General features: G+C 33.1%; 1 protein-coding gene across 1 annotated transcript in view; it reads left to right on the top strand.

The window, feature by feature from the left end:
• Positions 1-25,769, top strand: part of Fife (regulating synaptic membrane exocytosis protein fife) — a 399,632-nt gene that overhangs the window by 90,644 nt on the left and 283,219 nt on the right. Inside the window, exon 2 of the mRNA XM_089633979.1 lies at positions 17,395-17,455. The gene's annotated coding sequence lies outside the window, so the exon portion shown is untranslated. The remainder of the gene's footprint in view (positions 1-17,394; positions 17,456-25,769) is intronic.

The raw sequence follows: 25,769 nt of genomic DNA, 5'->3' as shown, positions 1-25,769 counted from the left end.
GATGCAATAAAATCATTTTTCATGTTCGATACAGACATGTTTTTAAGCAAATTCGTAGATTCCAATGGTTTAGTAAACTTTTTGTACTAGTGATGTGTACCTTTCATGTGTACCAGTGATGTGTACCAGTGATGAAAACGTAATAATTTTCTTGCTACATGCCATGAGCTATTTCAACCATTTTCTTTAATTACTTGTAATATATTGTGAACTCATGTGAACAGTTTTAATCCTTCAGCAGTATTTTTATTTTGACTATGTAGCTATCGCAATAAATACATATTTCCTTTCTTTTCTCTCCTTTTCATTTGACTTATTTGCCAGTCCATTCTTCTTCTTCCACTAACTAAGTAAATCTTCAACTTTAATATTTAATCGATAAAATCATCATTTTGAGCCCTCGTTAGAATGGATTGCCGAATCTATAAATAGCTAATATTATCGAAGAGATTTGAGAGGTAATGATTCCATTTGGTGGCAGATGTTTCATTAATTTAGTTCATGCCAGACGGAGAAAATACTTGTTAATCTTCGTCTGCTTTATACATTGAATTATGTCTGAGTCTGCTAAGGTTTACTTTTACAGATATTTTAGATTTTAAAAAATACAAGAAACTGGTTTTGCAAACGTTTTGTTTAAGGCGATGCCATACGTAGTAATGCAAAATCATGTATTTTTGGTTTGAAAATTTGGTCGCCTAGAAATGTTTCAGATGCTTTAATTAAATACTGCGAGTAGAATACATCTTGGCCTTTGAAATAATCGAGTATTTTTTAGATAAATCTTTTTATGAGCCCAGAAAAAATAGTGTAAAGGCCTATGAAAACTGCTGTAATGTTCAAAATCTCCTATTTACGAACCCATTTTCGGTTATGATTTTATTGTATAATGTAGCAAATTAAGTTATTTATAAAATGATCGAAAAAAAAAAATATATTTATGCCTGAACATCCACAAAATAAAATAAAAAGGCACTTTTTGGCCATGTTTTTTTTCTTGCATAAATCAAAACAGGCGGATGGTGTTAAGCGGGAATTTAAACCTTATCGCCATCTACGTAAGGGTTGTTATTGATAGCGGCTCAATTTAAAATATTACACGACGTAGTGCATCGCCTTAAATGAGTATTTGAATAGTTCATCTGCTCTGATCAATAAAAAAGACATTAAAAAAGAGCGTAGCTTTATTTAAAAAATGTAATTTTTTAAAAAGCCGCTCTCTTAGCTATTTCAACTCATATTTGCGGCTTGGATACATTAAAGACAACGATATTATCGATCCCGTAGCCAAAAGGGGGAGTAGGTAGTACCCAAAATCACTATCCTCCTTACAGATCATTTTAGTATTTAACGTACCTGTTCCTGCGCAAATACATAAGTTATCATTAATAATTGACTTAATAATTGGGATTTCTATAGTTTAAAAGTCGTCGGAAGACACACTTAGTTACAGACGTTTTGTTTGGCATCTTGGCCTGTCAAGAGTTATTATGTAGTAGATCTGTAGTAATATTTCATTTCTAAGTAACTATTGGCACAGTTTTATTAAAACAGCAAATTAAAATTATTGCGAAACCTGCAGTAACATTCGCATGTTGATATTTTGTTTCTGCTCTAACTGATTAGGATGTTATTTTATTCTTATATGACAAAAGGATTTTCTTAAAATTTTCAGTCGGGTAACATGTTGGCAACTCAACTGAAACATGATTCCGTACATATTTCCAAGAATCACACTCCAGTTATTCGTTAAGAAATCTCTCTATTCTAAAATTGTAGAAATAAAAAACCAATCTTATATTACGTGGTGGTGCACTACATTTTTCACAAAAATATCTACCAATTACTGAAATATTTCAAAACCACTAATTTATTATTGATTTCTCTTGATAAACCTAGTTAGCAGTAAGTAAAGTTAGGTAACTAAGACGGCCTCCGTTGTCGAGCGGTAAGGCTCTCGAATAGCAATCTTAAGATCGCGGGTTCTAATCCCGGCGTGCACAAGTAAATTTCATTTGATTAATTTTAGTTATTTCACAGATTACTCATTAAAAATAATATACAGTATATTTGCGGAACGTCCCGGATGGAATATACTCTTAGTGTAAGACCACCATTCAGAATTGATACGTTTCTTGAAATGGACCAGATCTAAATAGCCAGGTACTTCTCCTCTTTCCTCTTACCCATCTTCTTCCCCTCCCCACTACCTTCGGCATCACAACATACCCTAATTAGAGATGCCGTAGTCTCACTGGTCTCAGGCGATTGGGAGCAACTCTTGTGGGGTTTCACATCAAAAATCGATATGAAGTAATTGCACTAATCGTAAACATAAATTAAGTTTTAACTTTTAATTTAAAAATAAAAAAAAACCTTTATTTTTTAAATCACTTCATTGAGTATATAAAATATCAACAAATTTCGGTTGATATATATATATTATACATATAAATTTTGAAATTATTTCATGGAAAAGAAAAATCGTACGGTAGATACATTTTTTTAGTATAATTTCACCCGCAATGCCAGGGATGTCCCTATGTTATAGCGGGTGAACTTAACAGATTTAATTTATTCATTCTATATTGTATTGTTATATTGTACTAGGAAGGTTGAAGAAGGTCAGGCTAAGCCGAAACCCATTGGTTTTATATTTATTTTCATAGGTACTCAATAAAGTGGTTAAAAGCATTTCAAGGCGATGCACTACGTCGTGTAATATTTTAAATTGAGCTGCTATCAATAACAAACCTTACGTAGATGGCGATAAGGTTTAAATTGCCGCTTAACACCATCCGCCTGTTTCGATTTATGCAAGAAAAAAACATGGCCAAAAAATGCCTTTTATTTTATTTTGTGGATAATTTTTTAATTTTAAGGCATAATTTTTTTTTCCGATCATTTTATAAATAACTTAATTTGCCACATTATACAATAAAATCATAACCGAAAATGGGTTCGTAAGTAGGAGATTTTGAACTTTAAAGCAGTTTTCATAGGCCTATATATTATTTTTTTCTGGGCTTATAAAAAGACTAAAAAAAAAAAATACTCGATCATTTCAAAGGTCAAGATGTATTCTACTCGCAGTATTTAATTAAAACATCTGAAACATTTCTAGGCGACCAAATTTTCAAACCAAAAACACATCATTTTGCATTACTACGTATGGCATCGCCTTAAATCAAAATTACATAAATTTATTATAAATATATTTACAAACGTTTTTTTGTGTCCATAAAAGCCTTTAAGCTTTCGAAAATGTTTTGTGTATTACTTATGACAGGTTTTGACATATTTTATCTCATGTAAACTGCAAAACAAAAAACTTCACACCTAATTAAAAGCAACGTAATAACTTCTTGACATATTATTTTGCAAATCTGTAAAACCGGTGATGGATAACTTTGTAAGATTCTGGGCAACTTTGGAAAATAATTCCAAGTATCTTCAGACAACTTTGTTGATAACGAGTAATTTTGAATATCTCCAGGTGACTTCGGAGTCCAAGAAGATTAACTAGTTTATTTATTGAATTATACATTTGAATGACTTTTCTCAAGTTGTCAGTTGTACCTTATTCCGACAAAATTATTAAAAAAAATTGTATGGTCACGACATATAATAATGTCTTCCATTGTATGTTGTCTGTCTGTAAGTCCTGAACTAAACAATTATAAAGTCAGATTTTTTCGTGGGCAGAAGATGTTTAGGTGTGTTATTTATTCTTTGTACTTAATTATCATATTGTGAAGAATATACCTAAAATTTTACAGCCTTATAAAATAAACGTGGCGTAAATATTAAACGTTAACATTATATACGTGGCGCGTAAAGTCAGAATGATTCAAAACATAACTTATTACCAATGCGTTCGTTTGGTTTAACTAGGCTCGAGGCCGGCTTCACCACACCAACGTTGAACGGGCGTATAAGAATCAATTTAGTAAGACGGTTTATCATTTAAAAATGTAAAACACAATAAAAAATTACGTAAGCCATTTAATTTACTTCACACAATTTGTAAGCTTTCATGTCCTAAAATTCACAGTTTAGATGCAATTTATTAAACTGCCATCGAAAAAGTAAACAACTCTTAGGATGGGTTGTTTCGGAAAATTTGAACAATTCCTCAAACTTCAACGTTCATTTTCGGGTTCCGTGAAAGTCCTATTCAAGTTGTTTTGTTATATATCATTATAGGCTAGTTTCTTGGCAAATCTGAAATAACAACAGAACTTGAAGAAATCTTTCACAAAACTTGAAAATGAACTTTGAAGAATTTTTCAAATTCTCTGAAACAACCCGTCCTTAAAATTTATCCCCACAGATCAATAAATTTTGTTTCAATGTTTTATTGAAAGCAAAGGGCTTTTCATTTACGCTAACTTTACTACCTGGTTTCGAAAATGACTGAAAAAATTTTTACAACGTCCGAAGAGTTAGTGTTATTGTTGCCTCAGAAAACAGATGTTCTGCTTTTTAAATATAGTCCGTTATTCATTTAAGGTTTGTTCACACGAAATAAAATTTTATAGCCGTTCGTATCTAAACAATATAAAACGGTTTATTTATAGTAAATTTGTACGTGCTTAATAAAATTGAAGAGTCATTTTGCTTTATGTCTGTAACACGAATGTTCCAGGTCATTAGCTCTCCATATTTTGACAATCCCGTCGGTGTGAGTAAACCGTGGGGAGTCGTAAAAGTTCGCTGACAACCCCTAACGGTAAAACACCTCGCAGTTTCCCTGCAGGGGTGAATGTCCCAGTCTTGCAACCAACCCTTAGACGTAATTAACAAGAGCAGATAATATGCTAATGAACTAGGGGGGGTGTTTTACACAATGCTGAAAACTTGTTTTTACAATTAAGACGCTCGTACGTCACTACGTGGGCACTTTAATGATGAACACATCAGTTTAAGACATTTGCTTTGCGTTTATCGTAATTTGAGTAAGACGTTTTAAGGTTATGTTATTTTTAGGCGTGAGTTCTATTTTATACATTGAAGGCTGTATCGAACTGGCTTATAAACGTGAAAATACGTTAGTTTAAAATACACAGAGTTCTTCAAAATAAACACGCATGAATAATTATGTAAATAACTTATTTTTGATAATCCTCTTAAAATAATACGACATGAGAATTATTTGCATAAGAAAATTATACGAATATAAGCATTTAAGAAATATAATTAATTAAATAATGCAGTAACTCTTAAGCATACGCACCATTAATACAATATTATGATCCGTCTCTGTACTGTGTATTTATGCTATTATGTACTGAAGTATATTATATCATATATCTATGTCGTTGAATTTATAGTATTCTGAATCAGCAAACTATACTGTACATTTGTACAGTGACAAAATATAATCTACGTCTTAGGAGTACAATTCAATAAAATTTTATTTTTTCTAAATAACTTAATATGAAGTATGTATTTCAGAGAAGTCTCTAGCCTTAATAAATAGACCTTGTAAATAGCGTGACAAATATTAAATGAGTTCACCCTTAATCAAAATGTAATCTCGCAATCTATAAAAGTTTTAATCGTTTATTCCTAGATCAAGCCGCTCGCTCTGGTCTTCCGGATGTGACAGGTAATTTGCCGTAGTAAGACAGGTAACTGCTCAGGCGAAAACATTACGTCTATTTTATAGGGTTATATTTTATAGCTAAATTGTTCTTTGTACAAACAATCCCGTAAGAGATTGACGTTAGTACTTCCTTTGTGGATTTGCTCAGTGTGTTTCTTTTTTAAAGTGTAGAGCGAATATAAAGATGTATTTATGGAATATTGAAGGCAAAAATAAATTTGAAAAGGAATACAATTTTAAAAAGGGAGGTTAGATGTTTTGAAATAACTTATTAACCCTTCGGGTGCAAAAACATCCACAGTGGATTTTCTAATAGCTCACCACACTTGCCTCGATCTCATGATATTTCCTATTAGCTCACCACACTTGCCTCGATTTCATGATATTTTCTATTAGCTCACCACACTTGCTCTATTTCATGATATTTCCTAGTAGCTCACCACACTTGTCTCGATTTCACGATATTTCATAGTAGCTCACCACACTTGCCTCGATTTCATCATATCATGTCTAGTAGCTAACGAAACTTGCCTCAATTTCGTGATATTTTGAGTCATAAAAATACTCCTTGCATACAATTTGTTATACTCTATAAATAATGTGTTGTGTCAGGGTGTTTGTAAGAAAATAGTCTTTCAGCGTTGGTCAGTTTATTTCTCTTACATTCAGGGTTCACAGCTTTTAATAAAAAACAGAGTACAGGAAAGTTGTAGCACAAAGTAAAGTCATTTAGAGTTTAAACAATGATCACTAACGTTCTCACTAAACACTTAGCGTAATAACCTCAACAGAGGACCCGTGGTTTCTTAGTTGGATTGAGGTTTTCCCGACAAGTAATGTCCCCGAGGGAGCTGTTACTTGAATTCCCAAGGAGGACCCGGAGGGTTCTCTCGACTTACTTCTTCTCGGTACTGGGGAGGGTTTAATTGGGCAATGACCACTTGGATTCTGTTGCTTAGTTTAACCAGGAGACTGGATACTCTGACTCCATATAGGCCTGCACGGTGCTATACACCCTTTGGGGCAGGGTAGTGTCGGCCGATGACGGAGGGGTGGGGGTAGCTCGGCCAATGGGGTGTCTTCCTGTACGCGTGATGAGCTGAAAGTTGCCGAGCGAGACGGCGCTATGAGTTTAAGGGAGAAACTATTCGGATCCGTGCATCGGACGAAATACCGCGCGCTACATCGTCTTGTGATAATTTAATCCTATTTATATATTTTGATTGTGAAAAATCGCATCGCAAATACCATGTAAATATATAATCTTCTTTTTGCTTTCATCTTCAAGTCATAGTTCTGTATTTATTTACAGAAATGCCTCATATTACTTATTTTTTTGTAAAGAACGCTTATTTAGCTGAAAATATATAATAAATATCAAGTCTTCATTACGTTATATTTTTATTACAACATTACAGGAAGAAAAAATTTCTCCGAATATAAGGAAACCGTAACCGATATAAACACGTTATCTGATAAGACGTTTCAATTTACAAAAACATAATTTCGCAAAAAAACAAGTTTAAGAAGTTATAAGAATTTTACAACCGTAATTTTTGACTCGTATTTAGGGAAAATAAATAAAAGAGTAGATTATTTATATAAGTATTGCTGTAATTTAAATAAATGTATTACTTATACAAGCAAAAAACAATTTTGCCAATGTAAACAGTACAACACAGTTATTAGCAATTATTTTATGTATGACCTCATGTTGAATGGGATAGTGCTGACTTGAAAATACATAAACACGTTTGCTAACAATCATTCAGTACTTTTTCATTGTAATTTTTGGTGCTATACAGTTTAATATATTTACATTAGGCCTCTTGCATCCCATTTTTTTATTTTATTTTCCGGTTTAGGCAAATATTCTAAGACATTCTGTATTTTTTTTTTTTTTTTAATCGTATTTTTGAAACCATGGCGATTTTTTGAAAATTTTAATCCGAAAAATCGGACCATTTTTTCATAAACCGGAAAGACGGAACATAATTTATGGGTGCGAAAACAAAATAATTACATAGCCCAAAAACATTTTAAAAAAAAACGACGCATTTCACACGAATGGCAGAGGAGAATAACGAGGCATACCAAAAATATTACATCTCATAAATATTTTTTTCCTTGAACCTTCTTATTGATCATTAATCCTTATTAATTTATTTAAAGTTTTATTCCAGCAGTACTGGGAGGATATTGCAATCTCAGTCTGCCATATTAAATGAGATGACATATAATATAAATATACTTATACACAATATTATAGGATTGATGAATATATACGATTATAATGTTCAGTCACTTAATCCAAATATTTTACAATAAAACCTAATGTACATAAAATTAAATGAATTAAAGGGGAAGGTTTATCAACAATATGAAATATATAAACAAGTATAAAGAAGGTTCTCATAAAATATATTTAGTTGGTCGAAGTACCTATATATTCTATATGTACCAAGGTTGGTTTTTGTTTTTGCAATGAGACTATTTTTAACAGCTGCACATTCTAGTTATATAACATATAACTTGATATTGTACCTCTTGTTTGATACTATCCAAATGTTGCGATTTAAATTATTCTTGTACTCATAAACTCATAATAATATATTATTAAATTTGATTTTGTTAAAATCAGGACCATCACCATTATACTTCTAAGACAGCCGCCACGGAAGGATAATCTGTACGATTTTCACATCATAACATCTGTCACTTCTGAATAATATCTGTCATGTCAAAACGAAGTACTTCCAATTCTAACGCTGCGTTTTGTTACTGTTTTGTTATTTAATTAAACATGGATTCGTGTAGTAACCGTAGGATCCGAGATCGTAAAAATAATTATAAATATTGTATGGTTCCTTTGTGCCCAAATACTTCGGCGACTACTAAGGAAAAAAGATTTTTCGTTGTACCGCGAATTTCAGCAATTAGAAAACAATGGTGTATTGCAATTCATAGGTCCAGTCAATTGGGTGAACTGTCAAATAAAACCGTACGATATGTCTGTGAAGATCATTTTAATGTAAGTATATTTTTTACAATATTATTGTTTGAACACAATATTTAAAAAATACATATTTTTCTTTGTTGCATGCTTCACGAATAGTTTGCTGTACAGTACAGTAGGTTGAGTAGGTGGGTCTATTACCTAGTGACAACAAGCCTACACACATTACAATATTGTTACACTTTTGCAGGCTATTCTCAAATGAAGATACTTATTATATTTGCATTGTTAAGTTTGTATTGAATAAATACAATGTCTCTTGATAAGTTGTATTTTTATTTTCAGTTAAGCGTGGATGCTCGGAAATGGCCCCAACATCTAAGTAAAAGGGTGCTTTTAAAAAAAGGAACCATTCCTCATAAATTTGAATGTCAAATTGGAGCTGATGGGCGAGATCTACTCAATGTGGTGGATCAGCATCCAAGCTCATCTAAAGGCGGTGAAGTGTTTGTTGCAAGTCTCGAGCCAATGTCTCCTTGCCTGTCTGATGTGGATGAGTCTGTGCCACAACAGATCATCAATCAACCTCAAGACTACGTTGAACTGGAAGTGTCGTTTCCTCTCGAGAAGCCTCAATGCTCTGGACTCCAAATACTTCAACAACATGTGGATGGACCACAAGATACATCAAGCTCCGAAGAAAACTTTCACATGTTGATAGTTGAGAACGCAACTGATTCGAAAGCCATTCAATGCAATTTGAAAAAGAAATTCAAAAGTAAATTGACAAATACAGGAAAAGAACACAGTAGGGGTCCAATCGAGTGTTTAACTACTCGTGACGTAAGTACTTCTCCTGTGAAGCATAATAAAAATACCAAGAATGTACAACTAAAGCATGTCACTCTTCAGCCAGACAGTTCTGCCTCGGAATCGGCATCTGGTTCAGAATACTCCCAACAAGCTACGTCAGATTCGTACGTTGATAGTAGTTCAAATAGTGATTTCAAAAGTCTGTCATTGAAATTAACTCTGCAGCATATTGAAAACAAACCAAAGCTGTATTTAGGAATCCTTAAAGATTTTTATTGGATTGTTAAAACCCTAGCACTCCTTGAAAATATAAACATTTTAAATGTTTTAATCGTTTTAAAAAAAATTAAATTAAACTCTAGTTTCAGCATTTTAGGTGATGAATTTGGCCTTTCTGAGGCTCAAGCTTCAAGAATCTTTAAGCAAAGTTTACCGAAGTTATCTCGTCATCTTGCAGAACTGGTATTTTGGCCTAAGTCAGAAGCAATAGAAGCCTTACTACCAATTCCATTCAGAGCAAGATACAAACATGTCGTATCAATCATAGACTGTTTTGAAATTCAGATAGAGAAGCCATCAAATCCACTGCAGCAGGCACTAACTTGGTCAGAATATAAAAAATGCAATACACTCAAGTACCTAATATCAATCACTCCTGATGGCTTTATTAACTTCATTTCAAAGGGCTTTGGTGGACGTACTACAGATATGATGATTGTGGAAAAGTGCGGCTTCTTGGACAACTTGTCTGAAGGCATGTCGGTAATGGCAGATAGAGGTTTTAAGCAACTAGCTACTATTTTAGAAGGCAAACATTGTCAACTTGTGCGTCCACCAAGTGTTGTTACAGGTGTAAATAGCACTAAAAGAGAGGTGAAGTTATCCAAGCAAATAGCAGCCCTGCGTATACACGTTGAACGTGTAATAAGCCGGCTCAGAGAGTATAATATTCTAAAGCCACATTCTTGTATAGACTTCCATTTGACTCAACAAGTTGACCATATTGTTATGATTGCATGTGGACTCATAAATCTACAAAAACCAATAATTTGATCATATTAGTCTTATTAATATTATTAGTCTTTTAGTGTTTTGTGCTCTACGCTAATGTTTAGTTTAAAATGTTATGTGCGCTTCATTATCATATAAACTTTAACTTGAATATAAATATTCATAATATGTACCAGTGTAATTTTGTTTATCCTTCATGTAATGTATATAGAATAAGTCTAAAGTGTATAATATTATGTAATTATAGCGCCAGTATGTGTTTTTTATAAAAACATATGTTGGAGCTTTTACTTAGAGTTTATAGGCAATGAAGCCACCAAAAGGGATAATATCAAATACTGTAGAATAATTTATGTATAACACCTTCAACTTCTTACATTTACCATACATTCTGATTATGCTATACTAGCGCCTCCTAGCCCCGTGACTTCTGTGGGTTGGTTTTTTTTAATGCATGTTATTTGAAATGTTTTCTTTATTTTACGTTAATAAATTATATAAGTCGAAAATAAAATATTTAGTAACCTACATACGACCTTACTGTTCTTATGCTCACACGTAAAAAGAATATTAAAGCCCGCCATTAGGTTTGTATTGTCCCGAAGAAATGCAACATGCTACACTAGCGCCATCTAGCGGCCAGCGTTACCAGTCAGTGCAAGTACTGACTATAATAATGCTTCCAATATTTTACTGAGAGTGGATTGATTGCTATTCATTCATTACGCCTTACTTTTACATCAAGTTTATATAAATACAGTTGTGTTGTAGCAAAGTGATCATGTTCCACTTTTTAATACATTTCTATTTGTGTTAGAATTTCCACTTTGTAATCATTTTCTTACTTCCAATAATAAATACAAAAAAAATCTATGCGATAATACAATAACATGTGTACGTATTATCAAATAAATACTAGGTATAAATGTAAAAATATGTCTTATGTAAACTTTTTGTTTTTGTTTTTCTGTCACTTTATACAAATACATATTATACTATGGTGGATGGGATGAAAATAATATGATGCTATTGTACATAATCAATATAATCATGTATTATTATGAATAAAGAAGCGAGTGTAGTGCAGTAAATACGTGATTTATTTCAAATAATGTATACCTATACATTTTTTTTAAGTACAGGAAATATAGCTCTGGACCAAAACAGCATGGCTTTATTAATAGCTTCGACACAGAATTCTTCATCGTAATCGATGTGGAAAACATTTATTTTGCCAGATGATTCAAAGTTGGGTTCAGCAACACAAAACACTCCCTTGAATTTGTTCAGTACAAACATTTGTATTTGCATTTGTGCATAATACTTTCTGGCAACAACACCCTCAAAAAAGTAATTTTTCATTGTACTATGTTTGACTGGACACTTGACCTCAACAATATAATCATCAGTGACTGCATCCGGGGAGCCACCGATAATTGGTAATTTGCAACTGATTTTGAAACCACATTCTTTATATTTGTGTCCCAGTTGGTTTGCTAGTACCTTTAACACCAAAGGTTCTAAAAGCCGACCTCGTTGCATAGCCTTTGTGTCTGGAATCTTGGCTGCCCCTAAGATGACTTCAGTCAATGTTCCATCCAATGTTTTGCAGTTAGCTGCCTCGTATAGTTTGGATGCAGTAATTCTGCCATATCGCATTTCGTACCATAACGGGCAGTTAGCCTGCTTTCTTGTTAATGAAAAAACTTCCTCGAAGATATTTGGAGGAATATTTAGATCACATGTAATAAAATTGATGAAATCTGTAGCACTTGTATTGTGCAGGTTTCGTGTTTTCTTAAAAGCAGAAATCATCCTGTGCATGGACAAACAGTCAGTGGGCTTCGGATCCATGTAAAGTTGAGTCAGTTGGCATCGAAGCCCCTCCTTAAGACTCCTTTGGAGTACTGCTGCCAGGAAATCTCCATTACCTTTTTCCACGCTTTTTACTGCGTTCTTGCCAACTTGGGATGCCAGAATGAACTTTTGGGAGGTTCCGACACACGATAACTTTGATTTTCTCCAATAACAGTCGACAGATGTCGACGCTGGTTCTTCACTTCTCCTATGGAGCCATGTTAGAAATGCCAGTGCATGTTTACAGCCACCTGAAAGCAAAATGTTCCAAATATAAATTATTTGTCAACAGGTAGCTGGCAGAGACCCTCGCAATGATTCTGTGTTTGTTACATCACACAAGAGTTTGCTCTTCCCCACATCTCCATAGGGTAGAAGAGTGTAGAGGTTAGAGGAGAGAAACATATTTTACAATATAGCGACATACAGTTCAACTAACCTCTAGAAGCTGCACAGTCTTGACATTCTAAGACTTGTATTTCATCTTCCATCTCATCACACAAAAGTACAACAGAGTATGCTTTTTGGCGGACACGGTGCTCGGGGGTTATTTTTGCTTTCACTGTGCAGATAGGACCTTCTCTTTTTACCTGCACATACCCGATAGCATTATCACCATAACTTTCACGTGCAGACCTTTAAAATATATAATAATAACACGTTGAAAACAAAAGACAGTTGCATATAACTGAATGTTAACAATTGTCTTAATAATAATAATTGATGGAAACATAATATATAAGTACATATTAAATGTTGTCAAAATATATAACATAATATTCGTATATTAGAAGATACAGAAAAAATACTAACCTTTTTGTTTTGACATTTCTAATTTCGCTTCCAATGAAATTCATATTATTACTTAGAAAAGTAGCCATCATAAATGAATCTATGTTCGGCAAATTGTCAGACTGACCCTGAACAAAACCTACTTCAATCATTTCCAAATAATATATGCTTAATTTCTCAACAAAGTTAGCGGACTACAATACAAACAGCCAAACCCCAAACAAGTGTCAATATTCAAATTCACAAGTCGCCGGAAATCAAGGTGTTGCCATATAAAAAAAATAATCAGTGTGGAATTTTACAAAAATTAATTCAATAATATTGGAGACGGAACATTTTCAAGTGGTGACGTCACAAGCCAAAAATAACAGATTTATTTATTTTATTTAAAAAAAACTATACATTTCAAAATTTTTTGAGTAACATTTTCGTAATCTTAGTAGAGAAATCTATCCACTCATTTTTTTCCAAGTCATTAGAAAATCCTTGCAAGTGGCCTTTTGGGAACGTACTCGTAGACCAAAACTCTTTCCATATTATCATGCACAGTTTGTACACCAAGGAAATAATAAAAGTACATTGTTCATTTTCAAACGTGTCATTACTTACCTAGTTTAGTTGTGATAGGTAACATAAACGAATTAAGTTATAAATATCTTTTATTTTTTTTAAATGACGTGTTACGGCGTAGCGATGTAGTTAGAACATAATTATAGTTGAAATGGAGAAACTAATCACTGGTAGCAATCGTACAGTACGATTAGGAAAATGGGGCATTTGGCCCAGTAATCTGTTGAGGGGTATATGTTCCTAATTTATCTCATCGGGACTGCTGTTATTTAGGGATAAGTGAAGTATGCTTATTCAATATTCGGACGGGTGCAGGACCGGAACATTTCAGCCTTGAATCCATACATTAATAAAAAACTTTCATTCATTCGCGTCATCGTTTTAAAATGATAATTACTGAATTTGATTTTTCTTTGGAAAAATAATTCATAAAAAAACATAATTCTTAAAAAACATAACTAACTATACAACACGCCGTTTTTCCGCAGGAGTAGGCAGAAAGAACGGACCGCCGAAAAAAATGGTCTTGGCACACACTCATTGCCTCAATCATATTCATACATCTTCTCATACATACTCTTCTATTATACATGGCCCGACTCAAGTATCGGATTCAATTGGTCATGTCATGTCTTCCTCGGGCGTCCCCGACTTCTGCTACCATTCACATTTGCGTCATATATTCCACTTACATTCCTTTCTTCGCTCATTTGATCCACATGCCCAAACCATCTAAAAGTCCCTTTCTTAATCTTACTCATTACGTTTACATGTTTACATTAGTCTTGCGTTCTTATAACTTCAAACTCATCCACCTGCCAATTAAAAACATAAATAAAAAAATAAAAATATATATTTCATCCTCTTTTCAAAAAACTAATTGAAATGAGGTACGTTATTACCCGTTATCGATTAGGAGATACTCACGTTCTGTTATGCCCCTGGCGAAAAATCAACTGTAGTGTCAAAAAGAATCCATTGAATAATTAATAATAAACCGCTCGACCTACTTAGTACCTACTCCTGAGCTACTCAGCCGGAATCGTAAACAAAAAAAGCAACCTACTACAAGCACCTACTTGTCTATCGACGACAATAATATCGCAGATCCGTCTTTCACATTATGAGAACTCACCAGAAGGTTCGACTCTACCGCCTAGGCATAATTGCCGCGCCGCCGAAACTTCGGGAAAGGGCCAGACCGAGCGAGTGGCCTCGATTTAGTTGCCATTTATCTACCTACTGCTGCCACCAGCCGAACAATATAAATAAGCCCGACGCAGCGAGCATATTATTAGTATTCAGTATTTACTTTCGTTGACAGCTGCTACCTACAGTACTACGACCTAGTTTCGCGAGCATTCCATAATATTTGTGCATAAATAAACGTGAAATATTGCGATTGTAAATCAGTTTTCAACTTATCAATAAACACTATACTTGAGTTGGAGAGATCTTTCATTTATACATCACGATAACCACACAACAATTAAACGGAACCTCATCTTCAATAAGTCAGTAGATAATGAATATATCTGTGTTTTTTTTAATGTTTCAGGGATTACGGTCGAAACAAGCTGGTTAAAAATGTATTTTTATCATAACATATTTATTTTCATCATTCTCAATGAATGATTCCCAATTCGACACTGGATTGGATGCATCCATATGTGTCCATGGATTACCCTGATTTAAGTTATTAACAGTCTATGAGCATTATGGATCTCAAACATACTACACACTAATCAAGTGTACCAATCCAACTCAATATAGGGCAACAAATTAACATTCAAAATCCATTGAATAATGTGTTACGAATATTTATTTCACTTTGATAAAACAACTAAGTTCTGCATTTTATACTGAAATGCAAAAAATCACATTATAACTTTTTAAGGGCCAATTTTTAAAAATATTTATAGAATTAAATAATCTGGAATGTAGAATTTTATTTGTGAAAGATTATCAATCAGATTTAACGATTCTTTTGGTAGAGTCAAATCAATGAAAAGATTATAAAGTTTTAGATCATTTGAAATAACAATTTTTTTCAATAAATAATGGCAATTCAATCGGATGTAAAGCTTTTTTAGAGATTTAGTATATTTTAAATACTAATTGAAAAATTCTCTGCAGAAATGAGTTAAATACAATTTTTTAATAAGAATTTTCTTCTTGGTACGAAATATCATTGAGATAGGTAAGTGCTCAATAAATGCTTTGGTTCGTTAAAGATTACGGGTACTTTACTATCGTATGTTAATAACAATGAATCTCTAGCAAGACAAACGTCCGTTCTATCAGAGGCTATCAATTATTTAAATGTGGGACGTAACTGGAAGTGAGCTCCCTACCTAGCTCTCCCGGCTAGCATCAACTATACTCGTAACCATTCGGGTACAACCGACATGCTATCTCAGCCTGATAGTGTAAGTACCGTCATCTATATCGACTTGAAACAGGGACGGCGTACAGTATCACCAACCAGTATATAATATATACTGGTGATACTGTAGGCCGTCCCTGTTTCAAGTCGATATAGATGGCGGTACTTACACCATCGGGCTGAGATAGCATGTCGGTTGTACCCGAATAGTACATATATGGTATGGTATATATAAATAAACGTACATATTTAAGTAGATATATAACGTTATATATTGGGATGGATACTTTGATTAGTTGCCAGGAAGTGGTGAATCATTTAAAGTTACTGTTCTTTATACAAATAGAACGGCGTCATTGCGCCTCACAACTTTTACCTCAAATGGGTGTTTAAAATTTTACCTGACTATTATAGAGTTACAGGCCTTGTATTTTTGCGGTAGGGAAAAATTTGTTACCTACTAAAATTGAATGTTTGGACTCATCATATTCATCTTCTACCGACTTTGTTGTTACAACCCAGATTCCGAAACCTTAAAATACCGTGTCGCTGACAAATAATTTATATTTCTTCAATTAACCTACGTATATGTAATTCGAAATGAATATTCAGTGCACCAATAATAACAGATTCTGAATAACGTCTAAATTACTATCTAACTCTTAACCCGGAACCACCAGCGAGGAAATAACCACCACTAAGGGACTGTCGTAATTAAAACCAGTAAAAAAAAAAAACTAGCACAAAAAATGGATTTAAGCCGAAATAAAAACAACTTAACCTAACTTATTTTCTGCATTTAAAAAAATGCTTATTCCGAAAGTATTGAACATCAGAGCTAAAATGTAAAACTGTATATTTTGTTGTGAAGGACATAGCAGTTAGGAAAAATACCTAACCAAAATCACACTCAATTAACAGGGAGTTTTTCATCGATGAATGCTCGACTGGGTTGGTCCTATAAATATAAATCCAAATTGGATGTTAAGTCAGTTCAACAACTACTAAGTGAAATATTTACCGGTGCTTTATTTAGTAATAAATTCAGTTCCTTTCCCAGTTTAAAATCAGTTTTGCCTAGTAGTCATCTGTCAATTCAGATCTAGAATTCAATTCTTCTCTTCAATTGATTTAGATTCACTTTACTTCCCGCTTCACTCCCTGAAAGGCTCTCTGTGTGACAATTGTGACTTGCCCCCTATCGTGAATTCAGTATTTGTTCAAACACAGCCACTCGTTTAGTACATACAATTTTAACATTTTTTTCATCTAAATACATAAATACATGTATTTTATTTTAATTGCATTATCTTGATAACAATATTCTAACTACACGAAATATTTTTTTTTCTTTATAGTACCGAACTTATTATTTACTATTGTTTTTCATTTTTGTTTCAGTTTCTTTTCTGCTTGAAAAAGGGCGAACAGGGAGAACAGAAGATTGCATATAACTTATCAGGTAACAAAATATTAACAACGTTTTTATTGTGGATATAGAATACAAGCGTTAATAATTTTCGCAAGACAAACGTTCGCGTGAAAATTATTATTTCGGATAACATAAACCAAAACCTAGATGCTTTATGGAGGAACGGAGGAGAGTGATCAAAGAACCAAATAGCGACATATTTAGGATAAGTGAGGAGAGATGCAATAGGAAAATTCTATTGATCCTTGAAAAAATCACTTCTCATTAACGCGGTTGCTTACACTGCCTGAAATTTTTAGTATGTTTTAGTTCTGCGTGCCTGCCTTAAATATTTGCATATTTTTTTTTGTTTTGCAAATATTCACAAAATTATTGTTCGTGTTTTTTTTCTGGTTCAATAAAAGTTAGATTGTAGACAAATGGCACCCTTGCTATATGAAGGTTCTACCCGTAATTGGTACGAAACTGAAAAATTGACATTCAAAGTTTGGATCCCAAATAAAATACTAAGGATGGGTTGTTTCATAGAATTTAAACAATTCATCATATTTCAAACTTTCGTTTCTGGGTTCTGTTAATGTCTTATTCAAGTTCTGTTATTGTATCCTTATGAGCCAGCTACTTGACAGAATTGTAATAACAACTGAACTTGAAAAAAACTTTCACAGAACTTGAAAATTAACTTTGAAATTTTAAAAATTGTTAAAATTCTCCGAAACAACCCGTCTTTTGAGTATTACACCAAAAATCTTCAACTTTTGTACAGATGCAACACTTGAAAATTATGAAAATGTGGTAGAGGTATATATTTATATCAAACCACATTTATTGGCTCATCGAAGCTACCTTTCCACATATACAAACATTGTAATTGCGTTATTTTTAAGTTTTTTGATTTGAAAATCAACTTAACTTAGGTATTAGCAACGGTGTTCTATCTGATTATTTATTTTGTGTTTTTGGGATAAATGCCATGTTTGTTGCCTAGAATGTTCCTAAACATAAATATAATTCAATTACAATACTTCACTTTTTCACAACAGTTCATTTTGCTTTATTTTCTCATTTTCAAGCAATTGGCAGATGGAACCTTATTGTCTCACTGGTGCGAAATAGTCTTCCGCCTGAAGCTAGATAGTTAAGCTAATGCAAATAAAACTGTGATACTTAATAATCAATCAATATTTTTTATTTTTTTTTTATTTAATATTTGAATACATATATTTTTACATAGATAAGTATACAGGATAAAAAAGATATAAAACAATAGAAATTAAAGTAGCCTTTCCTCACCGTAAAGAGACAATGCTCTTGTGTTTGGTGAGGGAATTCCAGTTCAATTATGTACATGTTAGTATTAAAGTAAATAATTTATAAAGAAACAACACAAGTAATAAACAATATTACTGATATATATATATTATAAAAGTCAGTTTACAATGAGCGTGCCGCTAAAACTCTGAAATGAGTTCCGGTACGATCAAGGAAGTTATATGGCGTGGTAGCCCTCTATCCCTCATCAATGATGAAGGTTCCCGTTATTAGCTGAGTGGTGTGCTTTTGAAGATATAAGGGCTGGAACTTTCGCGCTCTAGTAATTTCTAGAACATTCTAGAGTATTCCACAACATTCCAGAACATCCCAGAACATTCTGGAATGTTGTGGAATGTTCGTGAATAGTCTGGAACGTTCGGGAACATAACGGAACATCCCAGATCATAATGAACTAAAAACGGGATTACAAGCTGTTTCCTGATAAACTATTAGTAAATTCGTAATCGTGACAATCGTACATTGATATCTCTAAATAGTATAAAACAATGTCACTATCCTCGTCTGTCTGTTTGTGTGCTTAGTTCTTCTAATCTATGCAACGGAGTTTGATAGGGTTCTGACTATCATTTAGCGAATTTTTTCTGGAAGGTTTATATATAATATATTACATGGATTACAGCGCCGGGTACACGTCAGCTAACACGTTATGCTGCAGACTGATCCAAGTTTAATAGCAAGAATCCCTTTAGTAGTTTGTTTGTCTACGAGGTAAACATATACGAGTATTATTTAATGTGTCGCTTCTTGAGATGCATTATGCAATATCGATGCTAAACATTACGCGACGAGCTGTCCTGCCTGCAAGGCGGGGGCATGTGAACCCGTACATACAAAATAATGGTTAGGAGGTGGTCGCTGGGATCTTTGTACAGATGGTTTATACGGGTATATAAATTTAATGTATGTGATTCAACAATAAGCAGATACCCCGAATACAGTAGATGGTGTTTTTATTATCGCTTTTGTTGTTTAGTAATATTCCATTTATTAGATTTGAGTGAAAATTTTTATCAATATTTATCCGCCAAATTATTTGTATTTCAAACGTATATGGTGAAACGTAATCAATATAATTATTTTTAAAAGTAACACAACTACGGTGTAGCATGGTGAATAGAAGAATTGGAAGGTAATCTGACATACCTTATTTTTTACACTGCACGTGTTGGTGAGAATCAGTATTATGGCACTGAGAGATCACTGGGTTGATCACGGTACAATTTTTTTAAGGTCACTTAAGTATAAATTACAACCCGTCAGAATGGGTCAGATAATTGGGTAATGGGTTGGGTCGGGGAATGAGGGAACATATTTTAAAGTGCAAAGCATATAAACATATTTACGTCAACAAATTGTTAAACGAATTATTAGACGTCGGATTATATGTAGATATAATCTGCTGTTGTATATTTTAATAAGTTTGTAAAAAGCATATTTGAAGCCTTTGATATTTAGTACATATTTATGCCTTTTTGATTGTTAGTGAATATTGGAGCCTTTTGATCATTAGTTAACATTTATGCCTTTTTGGTCTTTAGTTCATATTTTAGCCTTTTGATCATTATTGAATATTTCTACATTTTTGGTCGTTAGTGCATATTTAAACCTTTTGATCGTTACTGAACATTTAAGCCTTTTTGGTCGTTAGTGCATATTTGAGTCATTTGATATTGAGTGTTCATTTTTGCCTTTATGGTCGTTAGTACATATTTGAGCCTTTTTGGTCAGTAATAGATATTTTAAAAATTTTATTCTTTTAAACATTAGTTGGTCAAACTAGAAATAATTAAAAATATTTTTTTTGAGAATATGTTCAATTTTTGGAACCGTTTCTTTCGTAAATTTTTAAAAATAGAGATTTTTACTGAAATGTTTGAATTGAAATCAAAAACTCATGGTTAACTACAATTTCCTAGTTTCCATTTCCTAACATAGACCAAAAATGTGTAAAATGCTTTTGTTGATATTAATTGAACAGTTGGCTATTAATTTTGCTAAAATATTTTAATTAAATTGCTTACTCGCTTAGAAAGACTACAAAAAATGGTAACACTACAAAACCTTAAAACATCACAAATCATATTTCTAAAGCGTGGCAGTTATGTGTTTTTCGGAAGTAGGTATATAGTGTTGTTTACTCTGGCTATTAAACGCTGACCGTTTAATTTAAATATCTTTGTAATAACACGCCCACCATTGAAGCGAGCCTATTGTCGGCCATGTTGAATTATCTGTCGGCCATTGTTTCTGGGCTGGCTGAAAACGATAAATATTTGCCCTTTGGACAAGCTAGCATACGCAATATATCAACGTGATGTATGAAGGTGAATATTTTTAACATTAAATAATATGCTAAGACTGGATGCTGTCTAAATTCGGAGGTTTAGGATCACAGGAGCCTAACTACAAAAACAAAACATAGTTTTCATATAAACGCAAATAAAGATTGGCATGCTCATGTATGCCCAACTGTATCTCTTAAACGGCTGTTTAAGAGATACAGTTGGGTATTTCTTAAACAGTTGAAGTAGATCTTCGTGTTACTAATAAATATGATTATTGCGTTACTGAAACCAAGCTTAACTCAAAACATAAGTTTTTGTAGTTAGGCCCCTGTGATCCCAAGCTCCCGAACTGTAATTGCATAAAGTGATCAAATGCGATTCGTTCTCAGAGACGTTGTCTGTAAATGGAATGGTTAGGCAAAAAAATGTGAGCAAAAATGATTAGGATACTGTTGTTCATAATATAACTTAATATATCTTAATAATAATTACGGTATTTCTGTTTGCCTTTCATGCGCAATATAACTTTTCACAGCTTCTCTTTCAAAATTTTAAATGCACATAAAAATATTACACGACTGTACAAATACCTTGTACTAATCACAAGTGCACCTCACTGTTGAATAAGGTAGCCACTTCTGGTCTGGAGACCCTAAATACTTGACAGTGCAGAATAGATAGGCGGTCTCTATCTTTACAAACGGATTGCAATCTTTAGAGCACATTTGTCAGGATGCTTTCCTTGTTCTTTTGGTATTTTAATCGAAGATGTTTCGAGGAAATAGTCATTTATCTCTTCGGCACTGGTGTATATAGTCGGAAAACATGCCAAACGCGAGTCCAAAATTTGAAGACAGTTAACATTTTTGTAACATGACATACCCGTAGGTCTCTTCACGATCCCTGAGGAAAATTAATTTTAAAATAATTTTCCTCGGGGCCTTATGAGTGGAGTTAATTAAAACAAAAAACAACAAAATATTTCTAACATATTCTTCATTTGTGTCTGGCAAACGTATATTTACAGCTAAACAATATAACAAAAAAGTGGCATTACGATATTAAATTTTAACGAGCAATTGGGAAAATTTTCAAAAAATTTCGAGACCGAAAAGGGTCGGTAGAAGCTATCTACTTGTTCCACGATTTAGAAACCATTATTCAATTCCATCCACTCCAATTGATAAACAAATCCAATATGTCTGCAAAGTAAATAAAATGGTCAAAGAGCTACAATCGAAAGAACAGTTTATACTAAATTTGACAAATGATTGCCACTTCTATTTGCTTGATTCTATTTTTCGGAAAAATAAATAAAAGAACCCGTTATTTCTGCAAAGGTCAGCACTTTAATCTACAGTTCGTTAAACGCCGTATTTGATGTTTTTTAATGTTTGTATCATGGGAAATCGTTGAACGCCGTATTTGGTGTTTTTTAATGTTTGTATCCTGGGAAATCGTTGATACAATGATGTTCACCAAATATAATATTTGTTTATCAAGCATAACAAATTCTTAATTTATTCATGTTCAAAACTGTGTTTTAATTTTTAGGAAAAATACATTACGATTATCGTGTTTATTGTTCGGAATTCATTGAGAAGAAAATAATAATCACCCTATTTCATGTGTACTTTGATATACATCCGAGGGGAACGTAAATATGTCTATTGACAGCAATCAACCATAAAAATACCAATTATTATTCATAGCGAGGCATTTCAAAAATAATTTGAGAGGCGGGTTTGGGTGCTGCTGCACTGGGATCAATTTAATGGATAATAGGTCATCCCAAGTGATTTTCTTCGTTTTGGTTAGTTAGCAGGGGTAACCGGGTTCATCGGGTGAGGTGCGTTCAGGATGCGCCTACCCAATGGCTGCGTGGCTTACCGGATCGGGAGAGGCGTATTTGTGGAGACCCTTTGGCCTCCAACAGGGCTGTCTTTACCCATCGCCTTGCGCCATAGCGGGAGGGAAAGATAATTTGTCCGTCACTCCTGGACACACTGATCTCCCAGATTCATACTCAAATCTCATACCTCTTCCTTCATAGAACTTCCTCCCTTTCCCATGCCAAGAAATACTCTTCTCACCGCATCTCCAAATATGACATAGACCCCGGGGAAATTATTTTCCTCATGACCTCCTGTGTAAAAAAAAAAAATGTAAAAAATATTCCGGCTGGACTTCTGGAAGAAAAAATTATCTTCGAAATCATCATTTCAATATAATAGAAAACAATCTCAGGATATCATTCCGAATCATCATTTCAATATAATAGAAAACAATCTCAGGATATCATTCCGAATCATCATTTCAATATAATAGAAAACAATCTTAGGAAATCATTCCGAATCCTCATTTCAATAACGTATACAATAATCTACAGGATATCAATCCGGATCATCATTTCAATATATGTAATATACAAAAATCTACCGGTCATCATTCCGAATCATCATTTCAATATAATAGACAGCAATCTCGGGATATCATTCCGAATCATCATTGCAATATAATAGACAACAATCTCAGGATATCATTCCGAATCATCATTTCAATATAATAGACAACAATCTCAGGATATCATTCCGAATCATCATTTTAATATAATATAGTAATCGTTTTTATATTACCCATACTCCGGCAGTGCCTTAGTGGGTTTTCATTTCTTGTTTATACTATTTGTTATTATATATTATGTTATTATGTATTATATGTGTAAAGAAATGAGAATAAATAAAGTTAAAATATATGTGTATAAATATATATAATAGACAACAATCTACAGGATATCATTCCGAATTTTAATAGATTTTGGATTAGAGTCGTGATCGGGAAACATTCTTGCTTTCACACACCCAATATCAAAGCGTTTTTATATTTTTTTACGGGCACCATAAGTAGTACCTACCTTACTCAAAAATAAAGAAGGCTTTACATTATGATATAGTTTTTTCGCCCCTTTCGTACAATTCCAATGAAACTTATGTTCAACTTTACGAACATTATTTAAATTTATGACACTTCCATTATTTTAAATGGGCCCTACAATTCTGAAGAAAGTTTCTAACATTTATTTCGGGAATGGGACAATTTAGAACATGGAGTTGGGAATATCATAGAGGTCGCTAGTGATTCGATAATAATGTTATAAATACTACCTATGCATTTTATCCAAAATTTAATAAAATTACTTACGACAATTAAATTTGACATCCAGCTGTGGACTGAAGTCGAAAAATATCTGATTAGCCTTGTTGATGCAAATATATGCATCTCCCTCTAACATATATTCCTGCATTCCTCCACCCAACCTGTTTCCCAATTACCTGTCCCTGTCTGACAGTATGGAGTACCTACATCAGTGACATTTGCAATAATTTATTAATACATAATCAGCCTGTTACTATCGAAGAGACCAAGGGTAAGTCAGAATCATTTCCAATTCTAACTGTTAACAACAGTTACCAAAATATAGATTACAGTCCACAATAAAACCTCGAACTGATTCTCATACTATTGTCATACTCATATCTCATGCTATTCCACGCCTACTAATTAATTGATAGCAAAGGTTTCGTCTGATTAAACACAGTTATTTTAAGAGGTCGATTGCCGTTGAAATGCATAGACAAAATTTAGAAACCCTGGGTCGATTTTATAGTTTTAAAGTACCTAAATACTTATAGAAGAATCAACCACCATTGATTCAACATGTACCGGGGTATCAACGGCAATTGTTAACATTTCAATCAGCAGAATGAGAATAACGCTCGCATGTGGAACGAGTCTTATGTCCACCATTCAATCTCGACTTCTTCAAAACCGCATCGGAAAATTGCTTCTTACAGCTCCATCCATAACGTGCCTCGCAGCGATGCCCAACCTGTTATTGGTACATTATATAAACGGTGGAACTCTCGTGAGACGCCACTATCACTAAATAATTATCATCTGCTTTTTGCTTACCGGCTTTAATCAAAACAAAACTGACGAAGCTAAGTTATAATAACTAAAAAGTTATAATAGAACTTTTTCTAACGAAAACGTTTTTAACTTTTGATGTAAGAACATTGACAATATTAAATTTTACACGTTACACTTTAAACCAACTACACAGTTTCTGATACAGACTGGTTTGTTTGTTTGCACTAAACATAAAGTGTTGGAAACAAATCTAATGTTTTTATTTTTATTTATTTATTATTTTGTTTTGGTTTCCTTTTAAATTTAAAAAAAAGTTGTGCCTACACTGTATTTGACAAAGCAAAGTAACTGCCAATCAACCTTTTGAGAACGGCTCCAACCAACCAATTAGACAGTTGTATTAGAGCCTATTCTTAATTAAACATCGGTCGGCGATAAGGTTGTTAATAACAAACTATTTCATGCAATTTCCTGGCTGGATGGACAGAGGATAGATGGCACCTATGTGATTGTGCTATGTAGATATTCTATTGTACTGCCACAGACACGTGAAAAATCACGGGATGTCACGATTATTTATCTTTTAAAATATTTCATTATTAATTTTTTTATATAAAATTTTCCTTATAAAATTAATTAATCATTTTAATTTATTTTAAAAGATATCAGTAAGAACAAAACGAAAACATATGCATTTAAAGATTTTAAATTAACAAAAAAAATGCCACGAACTATTGTAAGAACGACAGCATAAATTCGTTACCTACATTATGTACTGAAAATATAAAAATATT

This window comes from Hesperophylax consimilis, chromosome 7 (genome assembly GCF_061612785.1).
Source record: "Hesperophylax consimilis isolate HC1 chromosome 7, BYU_Hcon_1.0, whole genome shotgun sequence".
NCBI lineage: Eukaryota > Metazoa > Arthropoda > Insecta > Trichoptera > Limnephilidae > Hesperophylax > Hesperophylax consimilis.
The sequence above is the reverse complement of the archived record's forward strand: the minus strand, read 5'-3'. Positions and strand labels throughout refer to the sequence as shown.